The 22,500-nt window shown below is 44.5% G+C and overlaps 1 protein-coding gene across 3 annotated transcripts in view; it reads left to right on the forward strand.

Annotated features, from left to right (window-relative positions):
- The window catches only part of add3a (adducin 3 (gamma) a), a 271,834-nt gene that overhangs the window by 64,817 nt on the left and 184,517 nt on the right, over positions 1–22,500 (forward strand). For 2 of the 3 annotated variants that reach the window (XM_063198410.1, XM_063198395.1), the window contains exon 1: positions 9,705–10,225. The gene's annotated coding sequence lies outside the window, so the exon portion shown is untranslated. Of the gene's footprint in view, positions 1–9,704; positions 10,226–22,500 lie in introns of those variants that run through there. The other variant, XM_063198402.1, reaches the window with a different exon arrangement.

The following is a 22,500-nucleotide window of genomic DNA, read 5'->3' on the forward strand; positions in this document are numbered from 1 at the left end:
CTAGCTGTCTGTATTCTGACGGTCTCTCTTTCCCCAGATCTTGGTGTAAAAGTAGTGCTGAGTTATGCATTCGGCCAGATTCACACAAAAGCGTGGCGGAACTGCAGCGAGAAGGTCTGTCTGTTTCTGCATAGTCTGCTTAGTCCAGTTCAAAATCCCCTCCACGGCCAATGCTAGTTTGCAACTTTACCGCACCGCTACTGCCCGACTACCGCGGTTGGTGTGGAAGGACAGATGTGTTGCCATGTATTTTCACCACAGCCAGTACAAATCGCTTCCGTCCCCCTCCCGCTTCCCCGCTTTGGTGTGAAATAGGCCTTATAGTACTACACACATTGACCATGGGATGTTTATTCAAGATATGGATCTTCTGTCAATGTCTGTTTTCCGGGGTCTGGCAAAGCAATCAGACATGAATGACCTACTACGGTTTCAGCCATAGTGCAGACAGACACTCCTATTCTCTTCCCTCGCCTGTGCGATATCCCACTCCCACGTCCAGTGATTTAAAAAGAAAGCAAAAATGTTGTTTATTCATTTCATCATGCAATCTGGAAGTTGAGACCGGGATGAGTTTTGCAACGGATTGTGAAACCCCATGCTCTGGAGGAACATTATTTAGCTGTTTTGTGTATTCTTTCAGAATTCCCTGTCTTATCGTTTTTCAGACGCTTTACAGATGAGGCTAAGCAAACTATTTTTCTTCCCATGTTTTCATTTAGGTAAACTCTTAAAAGCATTATTTTGTGGCGTTTTGATGCTGAGTTTGTTCCTTTCTTTGCATTCTGTAGTGTACATGAAAAAGAACGTCTAACACCTTCAGTCCTATGGCCTGATGAAAGCCAGCCAAGTCAGAAACATGTTGGCAATGTTTCTTTTTTGACAATAATCTTGCCTTTTTACACTATTTTATACCTTTTATCCAACTATTTTTGGAGAGTGCCTTTGATTTCACACGTATACCCTGTCATGGATCCTGTTTGATAGGGCTAAATCCATGTGAGTCCTTTTTAATTGGGTTAAACCAGTTTCCACCTTTTTGTATAAGAAGGGATCCATCACTTTGACCAGCAGAATGTTTTTTTCGCAGGCTCTAGCACACGCTTAGACAGTGCATGTCGGGCAGATGTCAGACTGAGCTGTGGCATGTGGGAGAGGGAGGTCATGTTGGAGGGATGACCAGCAAGTGCTCATCAATCATACTGTGGCGGAGCAACAGGCCTCGGAAATTAGCACGCTCAGCAACAAGGGAAGAGGAATACAAGGAAAAGGTTGATCTGCTCTTACGGTTCAACAATGCAAACTTTTATTTTAGGGCTGACGATAAATAATCTATTAATCGTTGGTCGACCAAATTCGCCTGCGACCAAAAGTCGATTGGCAAAAGTCGGGAGGCTACAGTGCACTTGAAGTAGCCTTTTCCACTTCTATTTACTTTATTTAACTAAAAAGTTCAGTGTTTCGATCCATTTGTAGTTGGATTGGCATGGCCTTGTGGTGAGGGAGGTGGACTTAGGTAAGGGTGGGATTTGAATCTGTAACCCTCTGATCTTCTCCCTAGACATCCATCTATGGCTGAAGTGCCCTTGAGCAAGGCACCTAACCCCACATTGATCCAGGGACTGTAACCAATACCCTGTACTGTCTGTACTGTACTGTACTGTACTGTACATGTCTCTTTGGATAAAAAAGTGCCGGCCAATTGTAATGTAATGTAAATTAATCTTATGTTTTTGGAGCATTAAGATGGAGTGTGTAGACCAACCTTTTCCTACTGTTGTCTAGCCTGCAAAAGCTACTTTGGTTGAGTGCACCCACCCAGAAAAAAACACAAGCAATGAGAACCCATCAATATCATCTGCAGTGTGTGTAGGATTTGATACGGCTTTGCGATTTGTTCCCAGACATACAGCATCTCCCATGACTCAATAGTCCTTTTTGTGAGCAGTACTGTGCCAAAGTCATGACGAAATTCATTTCTGTTTCAGTGGATGTTTTCTCACTTATCACTGTAGTTTCATTATACCACTGTGGCATATACAGTAACATACACTAACTCAGTGTTTCTCAACAGGGGTGCCATAAATTATGTAATATAATACATATTTGTCCAAATTGATAAGTTAATGCTAGTCAGTGGAATCTTTCATCTGCCATTTACGCACAATAAAGTAAATATAGGTCGCCTCAGTCAGCTGTAACTTGGAACGTAGGTTGTGTGACATCTCCAAATGTGTTACATTTCTAAGCTTGTGTGGTATCGAATGCGATGCCATGTTACAGCTTGTTGGTTTGGGGGGCCTTGAAATTTTTCATGAATTGAAAGGGTGCCTTGCCTAAAAAACGGTTGAGAAACACTGCACTAACTGACCTTTTCTTCCAGTACCCCCTCTAGCAATGTGATACTGTCCCAATATGAACACAATAAAAACTGTTCCATTGCACCATTGCTGCATCGATAAACGGTAATATCTTAGCTTACAATATTCGCTACATTACAGTGCAGATCATCACCAGTTCAGGACTGACAATCGGTTCAGTGTGAAATGTCTTTGCAAGTCATGATGATGCCATTCACACGTAACATTTCCCAGCTTTCTTCCTTCCTTTCTCTCATAGAGTTATTTCTCTCTCTCTATTTCTTTATTTCTTTCTTTCCTGTTTTTTTTTAATGACATAGGACAATCTTAGAGAAAGACAGGGCAGGCAGGCTTGGATTCGAACCCAGGTCCCCAGACTTATGGTATGGTATACTGTGGCCCACTGAGCCACAGTATCCCCCTCCCAGTTTCCCCTTTTAAAGTGCCCCAGACGTGTAATAGCTGAGCATGGCCTTGCAGTGAGCGTGGAAGAGGAACGAGATCTGTGGTGTCAAGTCGACCGCTAACTTCATTTGAATCACACACTCCATAATTCTTTCAAATCTAATATTGCTCTGAAGAACACCAAGTGGAGAGTGCAAAGTCTTATCCCAGACTCTGCCACTGAGGTCAAAGCAAAGCACAGTTTTATGTAGAGTACTTTGTTTCCCTTCCAAAAAATGTGAGGTTCAAATCTAGGTCAAAGCTCAAAACTGATTAAAAAAAGAAAAGGCAGCACTGATATGAGCATACTAACTCGGTTAATGTCACTAAGGCAACATTATAGCATTACATTACATTACATTAGTATTTAGCAGACGCCTTTGTTCAAAGGGACTTACAAGGAGCAATTTAAACAAGAACAGGGTAAGGCACAGTGTACAGTTGCAACACTGATAGCATTGTCCTTCAAAGAGTAAAGAAGAGGACAATGCATTAAAAAGTAGCAAACAAAAGTAAACAAAAGACCTCAAGGTGCAGTGTACAGTTGCAACACACACATTGTCAAACACAAGGTAATAGAAGCAACATTAAATAATAGGAAGGTAACAAGGCAAATTGGATAATAAGCAAGACATCTAGGCGCAGTGTACAGTTGCAACACTGGCAACAATGTCCAACACAGTGATAAAGAAAAAATAAGTAAAGGAGTATAATAGCAGTATAATAGCAGTATAATATCTGTGCACAGCCCCTCACACTGTGATTTCCCATATTCCCCTTTTTAAGTGCCCCATACCTTACACAGTGGAGCTCGACCTTGCAGTGACCATGCAAGAGGAACAAGACCTGCAGTGTCGGTCCACCACTCAGGTCATTTGAATCACACACTCAGTAATTCTTTCAAATCTAATATTGCTCTTGAGCATGCCCAGGGGCCTGTGTGATAAAACCTTATCCCAGCCTCTTGCCATTTCTCCATCCAGGTCATTACCCCACTCTGTACAATAAACTCCACCGTGCTAATTCGATCCCAACAGTGTAAGACCAACACTTTGAGTGGTAAATCCGACTTTCCAAGTGTTGAATTGTCACGAAAATATATCCTGTGTGTCTACCCAAACCTCTTTTTCCCTTTTTTGTCTGGCTCTGCGGTGACCCAAGTCCCTGCTCCTGAGTCAGTCCATTCATCACACACCTACACACATCTGGATATGAGCTCAGCTCCGTATAGAAAGGGACGCTGAGAAACTCCATATCTCTGACCACTAGGCTGCACCCCTATCAGCATGGTGTCACCGTCATGTCTGGCGTATCTCCCTGCAGAGTTTTTTGGCCTGCTACTGCTGACTGAGCTGAAGGATGAAATGCGAAACATCCTAAATAACTTTAGGAAGTCGGGGAAATGTGGGCCTGAAACGAAATATCTCCGTATTTTTCTGTGGTGTGTTTTTTGCAGAGACGATATACAGTAAGCGAACGTATGGAACTGCTCAATGCTATCTTTCCTGCCGCAACTCACACAAATATGCTCACAGAATACAGTCTTTAGAGTTAGGCCAAAAGAAATACTATTTCAAAATATAATCCTGAGCATTATATCTCGGAATATACTGTATAAATGTTAGTTATTGCATTATATTGCATGAGAAATTTTAATGAAAAAAGTATTACACTGCGTCCTTCTCTCCGCACAAACTTTAAAAAACATTCATTCGGGGTGAATAAAAGAGAAGAATGGGAGCAAGTGTGCAGACATTCCACTATGTCATATTCGGATATTTATTTCCCGGCGCCTACTTTTTTCGAAGCGTGTAACACCATCTCTGCACTCTCATCATGAATGCAGAAATATGACTCTAGACAGTATTGCAACGCCTTCTAGTCTATCGTCTATTTGTCCAAACAAGTGAGCTTCACAAGGCCAAGTAAGCTGGCTGTTATACCATGCAACATTATAACCGTAAGTTACAGCAGAATGTGTTTATTGTCAAATGGTTCCCTTTAAAATGTAACCAAAACATAACAGTTTAATATTAGTGTTAGGTTATTCAGTAACGATACATTATGCACTGATATGTTGCGTCACCTTATTTTCGTATCGTCAGTTTGCTCAAACAAGTGAGCGTCACTAGTAGGGGTGTAAATCACAGCTTCCATGGCGATACGATTCAATATCGATTTCTTTTTAAGGCAGCGATTCGATTATTTTTGTTACGATATGATTCTCTTTGATTTTTTTCCCCAATTACTTCTCCACTTCCATTATGTTGCACATTATACAATAGTTAGATCCGGTCAATTTATTTTGCGATATCTGATTGGATGAGACGCGTTCTACTGGCATTCTACGCGTCGGTATGGAGGATGATGGTGGACATCATCCCCGGAGACTCATCACACCTAATAATCACTCCGCCGTGGATAGAATGTAACCAGGGCCGCGCATTTTGAACTCGCCATCATTCTATCTCATAGTCTACTGCGGAGAAAGTGAATGTAACCAGGGCTGCGTAGTTTGAACTCACCATCATTCTATTCCATTGTTCTATGCTGGACTAAGTTGGGCGCACGCACGCCCGCATGACAGAGACGCGTATCCCAGTTGGTAGCTGGCAGAGAGGAAAGAAGTTACCTGATTCTACAAGTAGTCCAGTTGTCTTCGGCTTCGTGCCTATGGCCGAACCACACCAGGGAGGATGTCAGTGCACATCATCCCTCCCACTCGAGTCATATTGCTTAAATGAACAGCTAGGGCATTGGGCAGGGGCCAGCGATTTGATTATTTTCAATACTTAAGAATACCCCACTATACGATACGATACGATACGATACGATACGATACGATACGATACGATACGATACGATACGATACAAGACGATACGATTCGATTGTTGTCCGTGGGATCGATGCATCGATACATATCGGTTATTATTCACACCCCTAAGTCACTAGGCCATCAAAGTAAGCCGAGACCCATGGCTTGTGGCAACTCCTCTGCTGCTCTTGCTGACGGCAATTATGCCATTACCGTACAATTACAGTCTCTTCAGGACGTTTTGAAGAAGCAAAGTGTTCATGGCTAATGGAGCCCGCCTCACCTCGAGGCGTTGATCCACGGGGCCCCGACATGAACTTTCCTTAAGAAACGCAAAGCATCTATGGATGGCAGAAAAGGTCCTTTGTTGCGATCCCCACATGGATTACAGCAAGTACACAGGCCTCAATGCATCAAAGAGATTGACCCTGAAAGGTCCATGAAAGCCGGTGTTTGAAGTCTGGGCGAGCATTGATTGAGTAAGTAGTGTGGAACCCTGTAATTATGGCGTGACAGTGCCGCAACATGGTTGTAGTATGTTTTAGTGTGTTGGCGTTGGTGTTTAATGTAGTCGTCTCCTCGTTTGACTCTTGGCCTGTCTCTGTCTGCCTCTTTGTCTCAGTTTTCCACCAAACAGTCCCCCCCCCTTTAGGTCTGTCTTAATGTTTTTTTTTCTCCCTCTCTTCTCTGTGCCCCCTGTGTCTGTTTCTCTCCGCATCCCCCCCTCCCTCTCTAATTCTCTCTCATTCTGTATCTCTGTTATCGCTGTTTCTCTTTTTCTCTCTCTCTCTCTTTCTCTCTCCACCACTAAGAGCTGCAGCACAGGATATTATAAATAATCCATCCCAATGTCACATTTTCGAAAAACTGCTGCGTGTGTGCTCAGAACCCTCGCTGATGTTCCACAGAAGCCTCGGCTGATGCTAGAGTAGCTTAGCTTCAACTCACCCTTGACCAGCACAGTTGTCCACAACACAGAGGCTATTTCAGTCAGGTATGTGGTGTCTGGATAAGGCGCGAGCCCAGACAAAGTTAGTAACCCTAAATGCATATTTAATATGAAGGTAGGCCATCCTGTGGTAGCGCGAGTTTTTACCTCATAAACACGGGGTGCAGCAATGGATGGAGTGTTTTTTTGGGGTAGAACAAAATGTCCCCCCTCAAACAACAGATGTTGGGGGGTGGTCCACTCTCTGTCTTAGACACTCTGCGTAGCCCTTGAATAATTGATCAAATATTGACTTTTTAGCTTTTCTTTGAAGCTTTCTCCCCATTAAAATAGAACATAGGGCAGCTCTTAAGAAAGCTCATTGCTTTTGAAAGCCTCAGAGGAAAGGAAAAAGCGTTTTTTTTCACCCTCCTCCACCTATGATTATGGTTTCCCTCTGTTCCTTCCCCTGCGTCAGCAGTTGTCAAGACCTTTCAACGATAAGCACACTTTGCAATTAAAGAGGCGATTTAAGGCCACTGGATGGAAGGAGAAGAAGATTCAGTTTGAGTTTTATTGCCATGGCTTATTTAGCGGCCGGCTGCTTCTGCCATGTGTTTTAGAGAGCAGTGGTCTTGCCATCCATCTCCCCCCCCCCGCATATTGCAATTTACACTCGGTTGAACTGCGAAGAAAGGATACGAGCAGCAGGGCCGCTGAGAGCTTTTGGCCAGTCCCGGGCTCAATCTACTCTATACCATGTAAAGGGGCTCCCTCTCTCCCTGGGCCCAGGACAACTCACCCCCTTGTCGGCTTCCCTGATGGGCATATTACAAGGGTCGCTTAGGCCCGGGACAGTCTTATGAAAGCCCCCCACTCCCCACCCCCTTCATCCTGGACATCTCACCCCTTTGTTGGCTTCCCCGATGGGCGCAGTAATTGGGAGGTGACAAACTGTCCACTGTAAGGGCCTAGTAGAAAGGTCATGATAATGCGCTGACGACCTATTGGGCAAACTCCTCTCAGAAGACCCCTCCCCTAGATGTCTTGACTTGAGGTAGCATTTCAAATTCTAGAGATGCCATCGTCACAATTGCGCATAAGGAAATGCTGAAACGGCATCTCTCGTGTAACAAAACTGCTGAAGACCAAAATCAACTGAATTCATCGGACCTGATTCCTCTTAGCAAGTCAAGCAAATCACTCAGATGTTAATAGAGTGACTTTTCAACTTGGTGTCTTTGTGTGGCTTTTGGTTAATAAGTTGACCTCAGTGCAGCCATGTCCCAGCACTTGCAAAACATTGAAAACACCCCGAGCGACTTGGGCTCTTTTTGTTTACAGATGTGTGGGTGTAATTCTTTGCAGCCGAGCCGTGTGCATGTGCGCTTGTGAAGCCAAACTTGAACAAAGTCAAAACAGTACCTCAGTTTGTAACCATCCATCCGTAGATCTCCATTTGTGCACAAACAAAAGCAACATATTATATTTTTTTATCTTACCGCTTGAAAACATCCCAATCTACAGTTGTGAGCAATAAACAAGTTTTCCCCAATGTCTTATTCATACCTATTTTTTTTTGTTAAGCTCGTTCGGGCCGCCGTCTTGTGTTAACAAATGAGGCATGGAGCACTCAAGCTAGCCCCTGCGGAGTCCCCTGACCAAGAGCTCATCAGAGCGAGGGAAATTTATGGGCAATCTGGGAATGGGCCTCGGAAGGGGAGAAAAAAGAAAGAAAGAGAGAAAAGAAAAGAAGAAAAATCCTCAAGAGCTTCTTGCAAGCAGCCCCTGTGTGTCTTTGGTGTCCCCCTCCTAAGAAGCTCCTCTGCAGGAACAGAATGAGGGATTTGACACTCTCAAGGAAATGCACTCAAGTCCGCAGTGGGAACAGGACTTGAGCTTTTGGAGAGATTCGGAGGGAATGTGGTTGGGTGGTTTGGTGTGGGGCCGGATTAAGATGACCATGGGCCCCTAGGCTACAGGTTGCTTTGGGTCCCCCCTGGAAGGCCAATTTTGTGAACAATTTGCATAGACAGTGTCATAATTACAAGCAAGGCATTAAGGATGACATGTCCAACTGTACTCAACACGAGAGATTAATTTTTCAATATTACATCGTCACAATTCTGCAATTCAGCCCCCCTAGCAGTTGGGACCCCCTAGGCTGCAACCATATCTAGCCTGTGCATTAATCTGGCCCTGGTTGGGTGGGTTGTGTGTGGTGGTGGTGGTGGTGGTGGTGGTGGGGTAGTTTTAGGGGGACACTTGGGAGGTGGGCGATGAAGGGGTTGGATTGCCGGTCACAGTAGTGAAAGCAGCTGTGTCTGCCTTTCGTTTTTTTTTTTTTTCTTTCTTCTCCCTCCCCTGGCTTTTTTGTACTCCTCCGCAGTGCTATTGTTCAGACTCACCAGTCCTTAGAGACTCATGAAGACTTGCTTGAAAGAGAGAGAGAGAGAGAGAGAGAGAGAGAGAGAGAGAGAGAGAGAGAGAGAGAGAGAGAGAGAGAGAGAGAGAGAGAGAGAGAGAGAGAAGGGTGGCGGTCGCCAACTTTTTTTTAAAAGGCTGAAAAAATAGAGAGGGGCTCTGCAGTCTTGTAACCTCCTCCTCCCTCTCCTTCTCCTCCACGTACACCTTCCTCCTCCCCCATAGTTTTTAACGAAAATAAATGCTTGAAAAAAATATGTTCCTTTCCCCCAGAAAGAAAGGCTTTCTCCATATGTCCATATGGATGTGTGTCTGGAGATTTGCAATCATTGGTGAACAGCACACTGGCCCCCACTACCATCAACCCTTCAACCCAGAGCTGCAGCCACCCCTACCTAGCCCCACCACCACCATCATCATCATCATCCCCAGCACTGCACAGCACAAGCTGCCTTCCTCCTTCCAAGCTGATAAAGAAAGTGTGCGTGCGCGTGTGCGTGTCTGTGTGCATGCTATCATTTGGTTCACCTCACCTGCCAACCACCCTCCCTCATTCTTTTCACCTCAGAGAGGGAGAGAGAGAGAGAGAGAGATGTCAGTAGAGAGGGGGGGTATCAGTAGAGAGAGCTGGTGAGAGAGGGGGAAATCAGTTTGGGGAGAGAGAAAAGGTGGGGGTTGAGATACAGACCAAAAGTTTCCCTCCCTGAAGTGGGAGAGAGAGTGGTTCAGTTCTGATCAGACCCAGCCAATGGTGGTGCCTGTTCCCCATCAAGAAGAGCCGAAGAGTAACTGTAGGCAAGAGAAGAGAAAAAAAAACACTGTGGAGGAAAAGAGTTTCTACACCTAACCAAACAGAGGGATCTCTTGGGGGAGCCAGACCAGGAGACAGACACAGACAGACAGACATACAGGCAGGCACAAGAGAATAGCTGGTCCTGCTGTGAACCAAGTTTGTTGAGAAAATAAGGCTGAAGATCTCCTTTTCCCCTCTCTTCTCATTCCTTGCTTCCATACAGGCAGAAGAAGGCGCAGCATTACCAAACTCCTGGCCCTGCCGCCGCTGCTGTGAATTAGCTTTCCTGATAAAATAAGGCCTACTCAGACAAGACAGACAGGCGAGGAAGAGACATTACCAATCGATCCTGCTCCTGTTGGATGTGAATGTGAAGCTTGCTGAGGAAATAAGGCCAAGGATCCTTTTTTTCCTCCCAACTTTTTCCTCGTTCCTGTCTTCTACTCCCCGCCGGTGTCAGGTTAGTGTCCTGCTCACAATCTTTTTTTTTCTGTCATTTTCACAGTTCAGTCTGGGGATTAGCATAACAGCTGTTACCAGTACTGAAAGTACCATGAGTCTTTGATTTCCATTTCAGTTGCTGGTAGTGACCAGACCGTCTGTCTGTTGCATAACTCATCGTCTGTAAAAGTTATTCCGCTTTTGATGATAATTGGGCTTTTTGTCAAGTACCTTCAACTTGCATTTTGAAAATTTTAAGAATTGCCTTCAAGTAAAGTAGAAGGGTTGGTGGTTAGCGGACATGGTCAATGTCAGTTCTCTTGCCAATTCGTTGCGTAATTTGTCTGTTGCAAAAAATGGGCCCCTTTTGATGATAATTGGGCTTTTTGTCCTGCACCTCCAACGTGCATTTTGAAAATGACATTGTCATTTAAAGCATTCCCTCCAACCAAAGCAGAGTGGTGGTTAGTGGCGGTAAGTGGCCATGTCCAATGTCAGTTCTCAAATTTGCTGCCCTGTTAGTGATCAGAGTCTGTGCCATAACTAAATATGTTTCTCTTTTTGATGATTATTGGACTTTTGTCCTGTCCCTTCAGCACAGAATTTTGCTGGATTGCCATTTCTTGTCACCAAAGTAAAGCAGAACAGTGGAGTGGCTGTGAGTGAACATGTTCACTATGATCAAGGGTGCATTTCTCGAAACCATAGTTGCTAACTACTGTACTTTAGCTACTTTGTTGTTTACAATGCAATTTCTCATTGGCAACTACCCACGTTGCTAACTAGCTAGCAAGTACACTTTTGAGAGACACACCCCAGACCTGTCGCATAGCTTTGTCTGTTATTCTCTTTTGATCATAATTTGACTTGTGTATTTGACTCCTTAAGGAAATGGCATTGCCCTTTAAAGTATTCCCTCCAAGAAAAGCGGAATGGTTACTGGTAGTTATTGGGGCCACGTGTAATGGACGAAATGTGTGCATATTATTAGTTCTGCCTGAGGAAGATGGTGGCCAAAACATCACCTTTTGGTGCACTTTGTATTCTTCACTGCGGTTAGCGGCCATGGTCAATGTCGGTCTTCCTCCTAATTCGCTGAGCCCTGGGCCCTGGGTCACCGCGACCTCTTGAGTAGATTGATGACTCGGTTGTTGATTGAAGAGGTGAAAGGGAGGTGGGAGGGAGGGGAGAAAGAGCCCCTCCCATTGGCTGGCGCTCCTTTGAATTGTTTTACATCATCATCCCCTGTGTGGAAAACTAAGAAAGCAAATTAAACATTTTAGGATTGCAGAGGGTTGCCTAAATGGGAAAAAGCTTTGTAAAAGAGTCTGTTATATGTGTATAAAAGCTTTTGATTACACAGTTTGTTTGTTGATTGAAGCATTGGGAGGGAGGGGGATGGAGGGGAGAAAGATAACCCCCTTCTTTTGGCTGCATGGGGCTCCAGTGTTTGTGTTTGTTGAAAGGGGAGATCTCCGTTGGCCTTGCCTCAGGGCACTGGTGCTCTTTCCGTTGTGCTCCCTCAACAAACCCCCGACCCCAACCCCTCTGTTGCTGCTGCCCTGGTGTCTTTGCCTGCGGGTCTGTAACCCTTACCTGTAAGAAGTGCTTCTCAACAGGGGGCGGTACAGCCCCCCAGGTGGCATTGCGGTGCTCTAGGGGGGCGTTGAGAAGGATACAGCTGAGAGGGGGTGGTGCTTAGTTGCCATTGGGGGGCATTAGTCCGTTTCATTTTTTATTAATATGATGGGGGGCGTTCTCAGGCTTATGATGAGGTCGGGGGGGGGGGCTTGGGAGGCTTGTGATGAGGCCACTGCCAAAAAAAGTTTGAGAACCACTGCCCTAAAGTATCCAAGCTTGCTCAGTTCCAGGGAATTTGGGAGGGAATTTGGAGTATTCTTCATTTGTCTATGCTGTATGTTAATTGTGGGAATACTGTGTGTGCATGCATGCGTGCTTGTGTGCATATCTGTGTGTGCAGTAGTTATTGGAGGTTAGATTGGGAAAATCTATATTCTTAGTTAGGTGAGGTTTCTTGGCAGAGGTGGCTGGATGGATGAGGTGGGTTGAAGGGTCATTCACTCAAATGTCCATGCCCAGAAGACCTTTAACGTTGAGTCATCTATGTAGTTCAAGTAAAGTAAATATGTGTATTTAAGGCTAAGGTGTTTAATTTGTTCTTGGGTCAACATCGACCCAGCCAGGATTTTGACAAATGCCAGGTAGCTAGGAAGTGGGGAAAGTATTTTTTTGTGGCCAGGAGAGCAGAGTGATATCCAGCTTTAACTTTGATTGATCCAAGTAGATCCGGTTAAGTGGATATGTGTCTTGGGTCAGAGGGGGAGACATTTTTGACAGTTCCCAGGCAGCCAGGAAGTGGCCAGGAGAGCAGTTGGGAGATATCTACCAGCCCTCCTGTACTTTTGACTCTCACCATGACTTGCCATCACTGTCTGGCTTTCAGATCAGGCATTAAAGGGACACTGTGTGAGATTTTTAATTGTTTATTTCCTGAATTCATGCTACCCATTCACTAATGTCACCTTTTTCATGAATACTTACCACCACCATCAAATTCTAAGTATTCATTATGACTAGAAAAATTGCACTTTTCATACATGAAAAGGGGGATCTTCTCCATGGTCCGCCATTTTGAATTTCCAGAAAAAGCCATTTTTAGCTGCAAAAATGACTGTACTTGGGCAATACTACAAAATATTAGTTTATTTCTCAGTTAACTTCCAAGAAAAGATCAAATTTGGCAATAGGCAACACAGTTTCAATGAGCAGCATACAAAGTAGTTGCAGTACCTTTTTTGACCATTTCCTGCACAGTGTCCCTTTAAACATCTTGGGACTAAGTGGAGTTGTCAAAGAGACTCATTTGTCTTTCAGGTGAGCAATTCCACGGTTGCACGGATTAGATGTTTTCAGGGACCATGCACTTTAAAAACAACTTTGACCAATCCAAGCAGTTTTTTGTCAAGCTGAAGACAAGCTTAAGTCCTATGAGACCAGCTGGCGGCTAACTGGTGTCATAGGACTCAATGTTAACTGCTAGCTTGGAGGTAAGATTTGCACTGCCATACCCAGAGAACGGTTGAAAGTAAAGGAGAACGGTAAACCCCTATTATTTAACTCAAGGGGAGGTGTCAAATGAGCTTATTTCCAAAAATGGGACATAACCGTATCACTTTAAAACGTAAGGATATCTTCCTGGGTCAGAGGAAGCCAGGAAGTTTGACAAAAACCAAGATGGCCAAGATGGATACCTAGCCCAGTGGTTTTCAAAGTGGGGGCCGGGGACCCCTGGGGGGGGCTGCGAGGGGGGGCTAAGGGGGCCGCCGTGGGTTGGCAGGAAAAGTATAGCAAAACAATATAAATGTTTGAATTAATTGAATAACTAATGTACGCCAAAATAAACCGTCAATAAACGCAACAATATTTCCATTAGTGAAGAACTACTGTATTATTATACAGTAGTAAAGCATTTCATCTCTGAACATTAGGCCTACTACTATTATTGTAATTATTTTATATTATACAGTGCAGTGTTAATTTCGTCAACCATGACTATGACTAAAATATTTCGTCAAAGCCCTTTTTTGATTTTCGTCATTTAGACTAAGACTAAGACTAAATTGGGAAGGCAATGACTAAAATATGACTAAGACTAAAATTGATTTTCGTCATAGTGACTAAGACTAAGACTAAATTTAAAAAAGATGACGGAATGAACACTGGTGTTGAATACAATAGAGAAAAAGAGAACCAGTGTGTGAAGAAGTTTCATTCTGCACAGTGTGATGTTGAAAAGAGAAGCAGTGTGCGGAGAAGGTTTATTCTGTACAGTCAATGATATAAGTTAAAAAGAGAAGCAGTGTGTGGAGAAGTTCTAATCTATTATGTACAGTGTTGACTAAAATGACTAAAATGACTAAAAATTGACTAAGACTAAAATTGATTTTCGTCATTTAGACAAAAACTAAGACTAAATTGGGAAGGCAATGACTAAAATATGACTGAGACTAAAATTGATTTTCGTCATTGTGACTAAGACTACGACTAAATCAAAAAAAGCTGACAAAATTAACACTGATACAGTGTATCCCAGTGGGGCACTGACTAACAGTCCTAAACTATGGTTGTGAAAGGGGATTCACAGAAAAATAGTGTGGCATGACCTATGTCAAGGGGGCCTTGGAAGTAATCTATCCATATATGGGGGCCTTGTCATGGTAAAGTTTGGGAACCCCCGACCTAGCCCTTATATACTCAGCCCTTGTGCCTTGCCATCCCGGCCCTCAGATCAGGTATTATACAGACAGATATAGGGGTGTAAATCACAGCCTTCATGACGATACGATGCGGTAACGATTTCTTAAATCAGGGATTCGATTTTTTCGATACTTAAGAATTCCCCAGAATATGATGCGATTCGGTTCGATTCGATTTTTTCCAATTACTTTTCCACTACTATTGTGTTATGGAGCTAGGGCATTGCACAGGGGCCAGCGGTTCGATTCTTTTCGATTCTTAAGAATGCCCCATGATACGAATAAATCGCCGGCCAATACTTCCGATACATCGATACATTTCGATTTTATTTACATCCCTAGACAGATATGTAACCCCTCATGTACTATTCGCTCTTGTCATGCCACCCCTGCCTTCCAATTAGACATTAGACAGAGAGATACAGTATCTAACCCCTCCTGTACTTTTGGCTCTCGTCATGCCTTGCCATCCTTGTCTTCCCTTCAGATCGGGCATTAAACCTCTTGGGACTAAGTGGAGTTGTCAGACAGGCTCATTTGTCTTTCAGTGCTCTGTGTTTACCGACAAGTGCTTAAGTGGAGATGAGGAGAGGAGTGCGGTGGCCTCTCTCTCTCTCTCTCTCTCTCTCTCTCTCTCTCTCTCTCTCTCTCTGTGTCCCTCCTCTCCCCTGTCCCTCTCTCCTCTTCAGTGTTGTTTTGTGAGGTCTCGGATGAATGGTGTTCTTTCACAGGATAACTTGCTGTGAAAAGTGTTCTGTCCACATGATCATGCTTATCCCTGAAAGCCCCCCCTCCCCTCCACACACACACAAACTGACACGCATGGTCCTCCACATTGTGTGCATGCCATCTTGCAGCCATGCCTAATGATCTAGCGGCACATCTCTTTTGAAAGGTCAAATTTCATGGGTGATTGCATTATCTCTACAATTCAGTGCAGGGCACATGTTGAGGTGTTAATCCAGCAGTTTCATATAATAAACACTAGGGGTGTAAATCACAGCCTCCATGATGATACGATTCAATATCGATATATTAATATTCGTTGCGATGCGATTAGATTATTTTTGATAGTTAAGAATGCCCCACGATACAATGCGACTCGATTCAATCATCCGATTATATCGCGATTTATTGATACATTTCTAATGTTATTTACTCCCCTAGTAAACACCCAGGCATTCATTTTGCCTGTGCACTTAGCTCAGGTGATCCAATAGCGATTTTACCTGGTGGGTGATCAAATATAGATGAAGTATGTATGTAGGCCTACTGTATGCAATTTTGGAAAGACATTTGGCCTCTTCACAGAAGTTCTAAAGGTCTTCTGAAGACATCTAGACGATGTGCCGGACCAGTTGTGCATATGTGGCTGAATCTCCTCTTCCCCAGTGTTGCTCCTTCTCACAGAAGATCTCCCAGACTCAGTTATTGGACTGGTGGGAGTGGTGAGCGTGCTGGAGGACCTAAGTGGATACTGCTGATCCAGCTCTGAATTTATAGTTTTTGAGGGAAATCTTTTTGTTTTTCATCAGTTGGAGAGTCAGGAGTGAGACTTGGCCTCCATCCTCTTTCCTGCGGCAAAAGACTTGTAAATCAGCCTGCTATCCACAGAGCTTTCAGAAGAGCTGCTTGCAAGCTAAGCCTATATTCACTGTATATCCATGACTCTTTAAGGCCTAGACATTATTCGGGTCAGCTTTAAATTTGATTGTGATGAGATTGGACTAGTACGTACACTTAACATACTTGGGATTTTCCATCCTCTTCAACTTTTTTATAGCCGTCAAGGGAAAGTGTTCTTTAAGCTTATGTAAGGAAATATTTTTATATGACTAATGCACATACTATATATTTCAGGTTTCTTTTTTTCACTACCTCGACTTCTTGCCCTGGCTATTTTGTACATGTCAAGTGAAAGTGTTCTTAAAGCTCTTGTAAGGAAATGCATTGTAGGCGATTAGGGAGTTGTCTGGTTGATGTAACCCTTTGTGGCCTTATCAAGATTTGTGTGCCCAGTAAATGTTGCGGTGTTAATTCAACACGTAGAGATTCCAATTTAACTCATACTGTAATGTTGATCATTCTGTCTAAGTGTTGAATTAACTCTGTAACGTATCCCGTGTTATTTCTTTCCTACGTGCACTCCTCAACCAACTAGGCAGTCCTTCCGTGCATGTTGGATGCCAAAAGCATGGAGCAAAGGCAGTTTAATAGGCTTTAGTGAATGAAGGCCTATATAATTTAAAGTTGTTAAAAATTGCCCCGCAGTGTATTTCCCTTCCATGTAGTGATTTGTAGTAAAACTTTTAAAAGATTTAAGGTAATCCTGTACATTTAATCCTTTATGGTGCAGCCATTTTGAGATTTTTTTTTAAACATTAGACTGGGGTGTGATTACAGTTTGGGAGAGCAAAACTCATTGCATCTCTCTTGTGTGCTCACAACCCGCTTGTTTCTTTTTTTTTTTAACGTTCAAGTGCAACAACAAATCACTGTAGACCTTGCAAACAAACATCGAGTGGTGAGATGTGTGCCAGAACCCATCGACACGTTCAGCATAAACAACTTTCATTTCATGTTTGGATGTCGTCAGTTGGGTTGGCCAACATAAAAAAAAGTTCCATGTCAGCGTTTATTTCATTTATCTTTTGATGGTTTTTCCTCTCAGATCTTGGGGTGAGGATGCCTGGTGGTGAGCCCATATGATGGGTGTTTGCTCACAGGGAAGACGTTGGAGTGGGGGTGGACACATGGGCCAGTTGTCCTGGGCCCAGGGAGAGAGGGGGCCCAGGTTTGGGTCCTCATCATCACAAGTATTGGGCGGGGAGCCCTTTGAGATGATTTTGTCCATGGCCCAACCAAAAGCTGTCAGTGGCCCTGTTTTGCTCACTCCGCCTTCCCATCAAACGGGTGGTTTTACGTAACGCACGCGGCGGCCGCTATTGCTTGTGTGTTAAATCTGTTTGGCCGCGACGCCAGCGATTATGTCACTCTGCTGCATGGCTTCCAGCTGTTCGACTCCACTCAGCTGCTGCCATTTAGCTTTCAAAGAGGCATAGAGGACACACACACACACACACACACACACACACACACACACACACACACACACACACACACACACACACACACACACATGAATGTGTGCATAAATGTTTGCATTGCTGTACTGTATATTTGTGTGTTGTGCTGTAACTGGAGTGTTTATTCTCATAAATGTCCCGAGTGCCCCCTAGAGAGTTGGTTTTATTGTGGATTTAATCGCTCAGAGTTGAGGTGAGCTGCAGGGTTGCCAGATGAGGCTGATGATTTCCAGCCCAAAAAAATGCTCAAAACCCGCCTAGAAGCACAAAATCCCGCCCAATTCCATTGATTTCTATGGCGAAAATTGGGCGGGTTTTTCTGCTAAAAGCCATTTTTTCCTGCACACCGCCATCCTAAGCAGCCCAATTGGGCGGGATGGAAACAGCCCAATCTGGCAACACTGCTGAGCTGTCGCCCAAGAGGCCTGCCTTTGCATTCTCTCACCCTCTTTCCCTCTCTCTCTCTCTTTCTCCCTCTCTCTCTCTCTCTCTCTCTCTCTCTCTCTCTCTCGCTCTCTCTCTCTCTCCTTCCCTCTCTCTCTCTCTCTCCCTCTCTTTCTCCCTCTCTCCCTCTCTCTCTCTCTCTCTCTCTCTCTCTCTCTCTCTCTCTCTCTCTCTCCCCCTCTCTCTCTCTCTCGCTCTCTCTGACACACACACCGACACACCTACTTCTTGCTCTTATTTTTTCCTTCTTTTTTTGTTACTTTCTAATGTCTTTTTTTCTTTGTTTCTGTCTTTCTTCTCTTTCTGACACACACACACACACACACACACACACACACACACACACACACACTCACCACACACACACACACACACACACACACACACACACACACACACACACACACACACACACACACACACACACACACACACACACACACACACACAAGCGAGTGAAGGAGGGAGTTTGGACGGGATTCAGAGCCGGACCTTGTGTAATTGAGTCATGTTGAATAATGAGAGCCGTTTAAATGGAACCAAATGTGTTTGGGTTGGGCTGCAGAGGGGGGATTTTAAGAACCGCAGGGCTGTGACAACTCTATCGCATATTTGTTGCATGATGGCAGGTGTTACCTAGCCTCTGTGTTTGCACGTGTTTGAAACTGCTTTTAGAATTAAAGAAGTAATGTTTTAAAAGAGATGCTAACTCCGCTAACTATTTCAATATTCATGTATTTGTTGCATGATGGCAGGTGTTACCTAGCCTCTGTGTTTGCACGTGTTATCTAGCCTATGTGTTTTGCCCGTGTTTGAAACGTTTGCTTTTAGAATGAAGAACTGATGTTTTGAAACAACAGATGCTAACTTCGGATTTGAGAAACTGATGGGTTTTTTAAAATATGTTTTGGGGGCTTTTGTGCCTTTAAAGTGGAAGTGAAAGCCCACCTGGGAAACTCCAACTTCAATTGTCATTGTGACACAGCACTCCACAGCACACAAATGCACACTGCACACAACGAAATTGCATGTATGCCTCACCCGTCCTAAGGGGCAGCCCCCAATGGCGCCCCAAGGGAGCAGTGTGGTGCGACGGTACCATGCTCAGGATACCTCAGTCATCTCGTCTTGTCGTTTTAACTTGAAACGAAAGCAGGCATGCACATGTGAAGTGGCACGCATACTTTGAGGGTTTGAAACTTTGTTGGATTATGTTTTGTTAGCATGCTAAAATCGCATTACATTGTAAATCAGCCATGCATCCCTTTCTTGGCACCGTTCCGTAACTCTGAACTGATGGTCTGACATGATCTGTCCCAAATGCTTCCTCTTTATTTTTAGGCTACTCGCTGCACTTGTGGGTATTGTACTGTTCCCATCTCCGTGTCCTAAAATATTACCAAGTCTGTCGTCTTCAAAAAACTTTGAGCTCTCATCTGCTGAACTGAATTATTCATCTCTCGAGGATGTGTTTAATTTATGTCTTCGCTTTTGTTTTGGGAGCCCTCGGATTAAGAAAGTCGGAGAGAGGGAGGGAGGGAAGGAGGGAATCGTGCAAACTTGAGGTACGACAGTTTTTTGGGGCTGTGAGGGCTGTGTGTTTGACAGAGTGATCATGACCTTGCTTCACGGTCAACTACCTTAGTGATTTGTGTGTTGTGGGGAGGAGGTTGTAGTACTGTAGAGCGAAATATGGTTGTCAGTGGGTGTGTCTGTTCACAGAGGAGGGAGGGTCATGGGTGTGTGGGTGTGTGTGTGGGGGGAGGGGGTCTATGTGTGGTTGAGTGGGTGGGTGGGTGTCTGTTTTGGTTGTAGCCAGGGAGGTTTATGGACGTGTGCGGGTGGGTGTGGTGTGGGGATGGGTGTCTGTTTTTGTTTTAGCCAGAGGCTGGGCGTTCCCCTCTTGCATGTGCTGACGTACGGCTCTCTCCACCTCTGGCCTCCAGTCCACCCCACCATGGGGCCTTCGGACCCACAGGTGGAGCCTTTGACGGATCTCCTCTGCTCTGTACTCACCCCCCTAACACCCCCCTCACACACACACACACACACACACACACACACACACACACACACACACACACACACACACACACACACACACACACACACACACACACACACACACACACACACACACACACACACACACAGACACACACACATATGTTCCTTTAAGCAACCATGCTCTTCCCCTACAAAAAGTGAATTTCAATTGTAGTGCAGGAATTTTAATCCCAATATGTTGGGAAATATATTTCAAGATCTGTACCTATTCAATATATTTTTAGTAAATGAACAGGGTGCAATTATTGTCTCACACACTACTTCACTCTGCTCTATCCACCCCCATCCACATCTCAGTTTAAACAAACAAACTCTTGGCTCTCCGTCACGCCTTTGCTTGGAGAGGCGGACATTTTGACTTTAAGCGAGGCGGTGAGGTAATCTGTCTGTGAAACATCAGCTAATGCCTCACGTTGGCCCACCAGATGACTGGAAACGCTGAAAGACATTTTTGCTCCCCCCCCCCCTTCCTTTGTAAAACTCACTGCTTCATTAAAACGTCTGTGATTTTGGAGGTCTGTGTGGTGTCGCAGAACTTTCCAGATTTCCTGTTTTGTAGGTTGAGTGCCATTTTTCCATGGTGTTCAGATATCTTTTTGCTCCGCTGACTCTCCTCTCCAGTCCCTCTGTTTATATCCTGTGTGTCTGCCTGTAGCCATTGCATCATATCAGAGTTCATCTCCCTGGAATGATTTCTGATGATGATGTGACCTATTGCACAATTGGGGGGAGGTGGGGGGACGAAGAAAGGGCCTACCTCCTCAATTTTCTTCTCTTGTGTCCATAAACTATTCCGCCAGTGACACCAGTCTCCCCACCAGTTCATCGTAAAGTTATTTTTTTCCCCTTTTGGGATATTTTGGGTCTTTTTGCCTTTATTTTAGATAGGACGGTTAGAGCGCAGACAAGAAGCGAATAGGAGAAATGGGATAGAAGAAAGAAATGGGATGGGGTTAGGACAGGCCCAGCTGGATTCAAACCTGGGTCCCCATGGGCAATGCATGAGGGGAGTGTTAACGTGCTGATCCCCCCCCCCCCAATCTAACAACACCAGAAAAAGTAAATATATTGTGTCGGGAGAGGAGTGATCGCACCAGACGACGAGGATGCAGGAAGAGGGATATTGCTCTTTATGTGCCCTGGCCTTGCGAAGTTCCTGGATAACAATGGATGTTCCCCCGCTTCTTTTCCACGCATTCCCGTATCTCAAAAGAGATCCCTGCCTTATATTATCCAGGCCGCCTCTCCTCCCTGCCCTGTTATTTCAAACAAAAACGTTTTTTTTTTTTTTTAAAGCCAGAAACAAAAATCTGACATCATGGATGGCTGAGCTTGTAGAGAGGTGGGTAAATATTGACCCTCGGCTGTTAGAACCTTGCATGCCAGTGGAGTGGCCTCATAGGCTAAAGCAGTGGTTCTTAACCTGGGGTGCGGGCACCCCCTGGGGGTGCGCCAGAGATTTCAAGGTGTGCGCGAAATTTTGTTTGTGTTGAGGTTGTGACCAAAATTCTGCAAGCAAACATTATAATTAGGCCAATCAAAACCAAATTAAAACACGTTTTAGTCCCCATGTAAAGGCATAAGGTATTGATTAATGTCTCAAGCAAGAATCATTGTAATTAATCACTAAAATATTTTTTTTGTGTGTATATACGTGTAGACGCTTGAGTTGGGGGTGCGCGACTTGTCTTGGGCACAGTTTAGGGGGTGCGTTGAGGAAAAAAGGTTAAGAACCACTGGGCTAAAGCTTTCTGCTTGCTTGGTTCTTCTCCTCTGAAGATATTGGCATCAGTGTAGCCGTTGGCATTGGGTTGGTTTGCTTTTGCTATTGCTATTGCTTTGGTATGTTTTTATTATTGGTATTGGTTATTTGCTTTTTTGCTGTTTGCATTGCCGTCTTTGCCATTGGCAGGGGTTGTTTGCTTTCGCCAATGGCAAAGATGCCACTGCCATTGCATTGGCTGTTTGTTTGGCATTGATATTGGCTATTTTACACACACACACACACACACACACACACACACACACACACACACACACACACACACACACACACACACACACACACACACACACACACACACACACACACACACACACATTCCTTCTCTCACTTCTGTCTTAACCCATCCTGCTCTTCTCATCCCTTGTTTTTTGTTGTTTTTCATTCGTGGGGTTGGCTGCATTGTTGTGCGCAGTGCACTAGGCATGCAGGCAGCTTTAGCCCTGGTATTTGATGGGGGGATGGAGAAGAGGAAATTAGACCCAAGAGTCCCTAGTCCCCCTGAAAAGGGAGGAATACGATGTGAATGAAGAGAAGAGTGGAAGAGAGGGGAGGGGAGGGGAGGAACAATGTGATATGAACAAAGGAGAGGAATGGAGAAGAGAGGTAAGAGGTGGAATATGATGTCATAGGAGAC

Source organism: Engraulis encrasicolus, chromosome 1, assembly GCF_034702125.1.
Source record: "Engraulis encrasicolus isolate BLACKSEA-1 chromosome 1, IST_EnEncr_1.0, whole genome shotgun sequence".
NCBI lineage: Eukaryota > Metazoa > Chordata > Actinopteri > Clupeiformes > Engraulidae > Engraulis > Engraulis encrasicolus.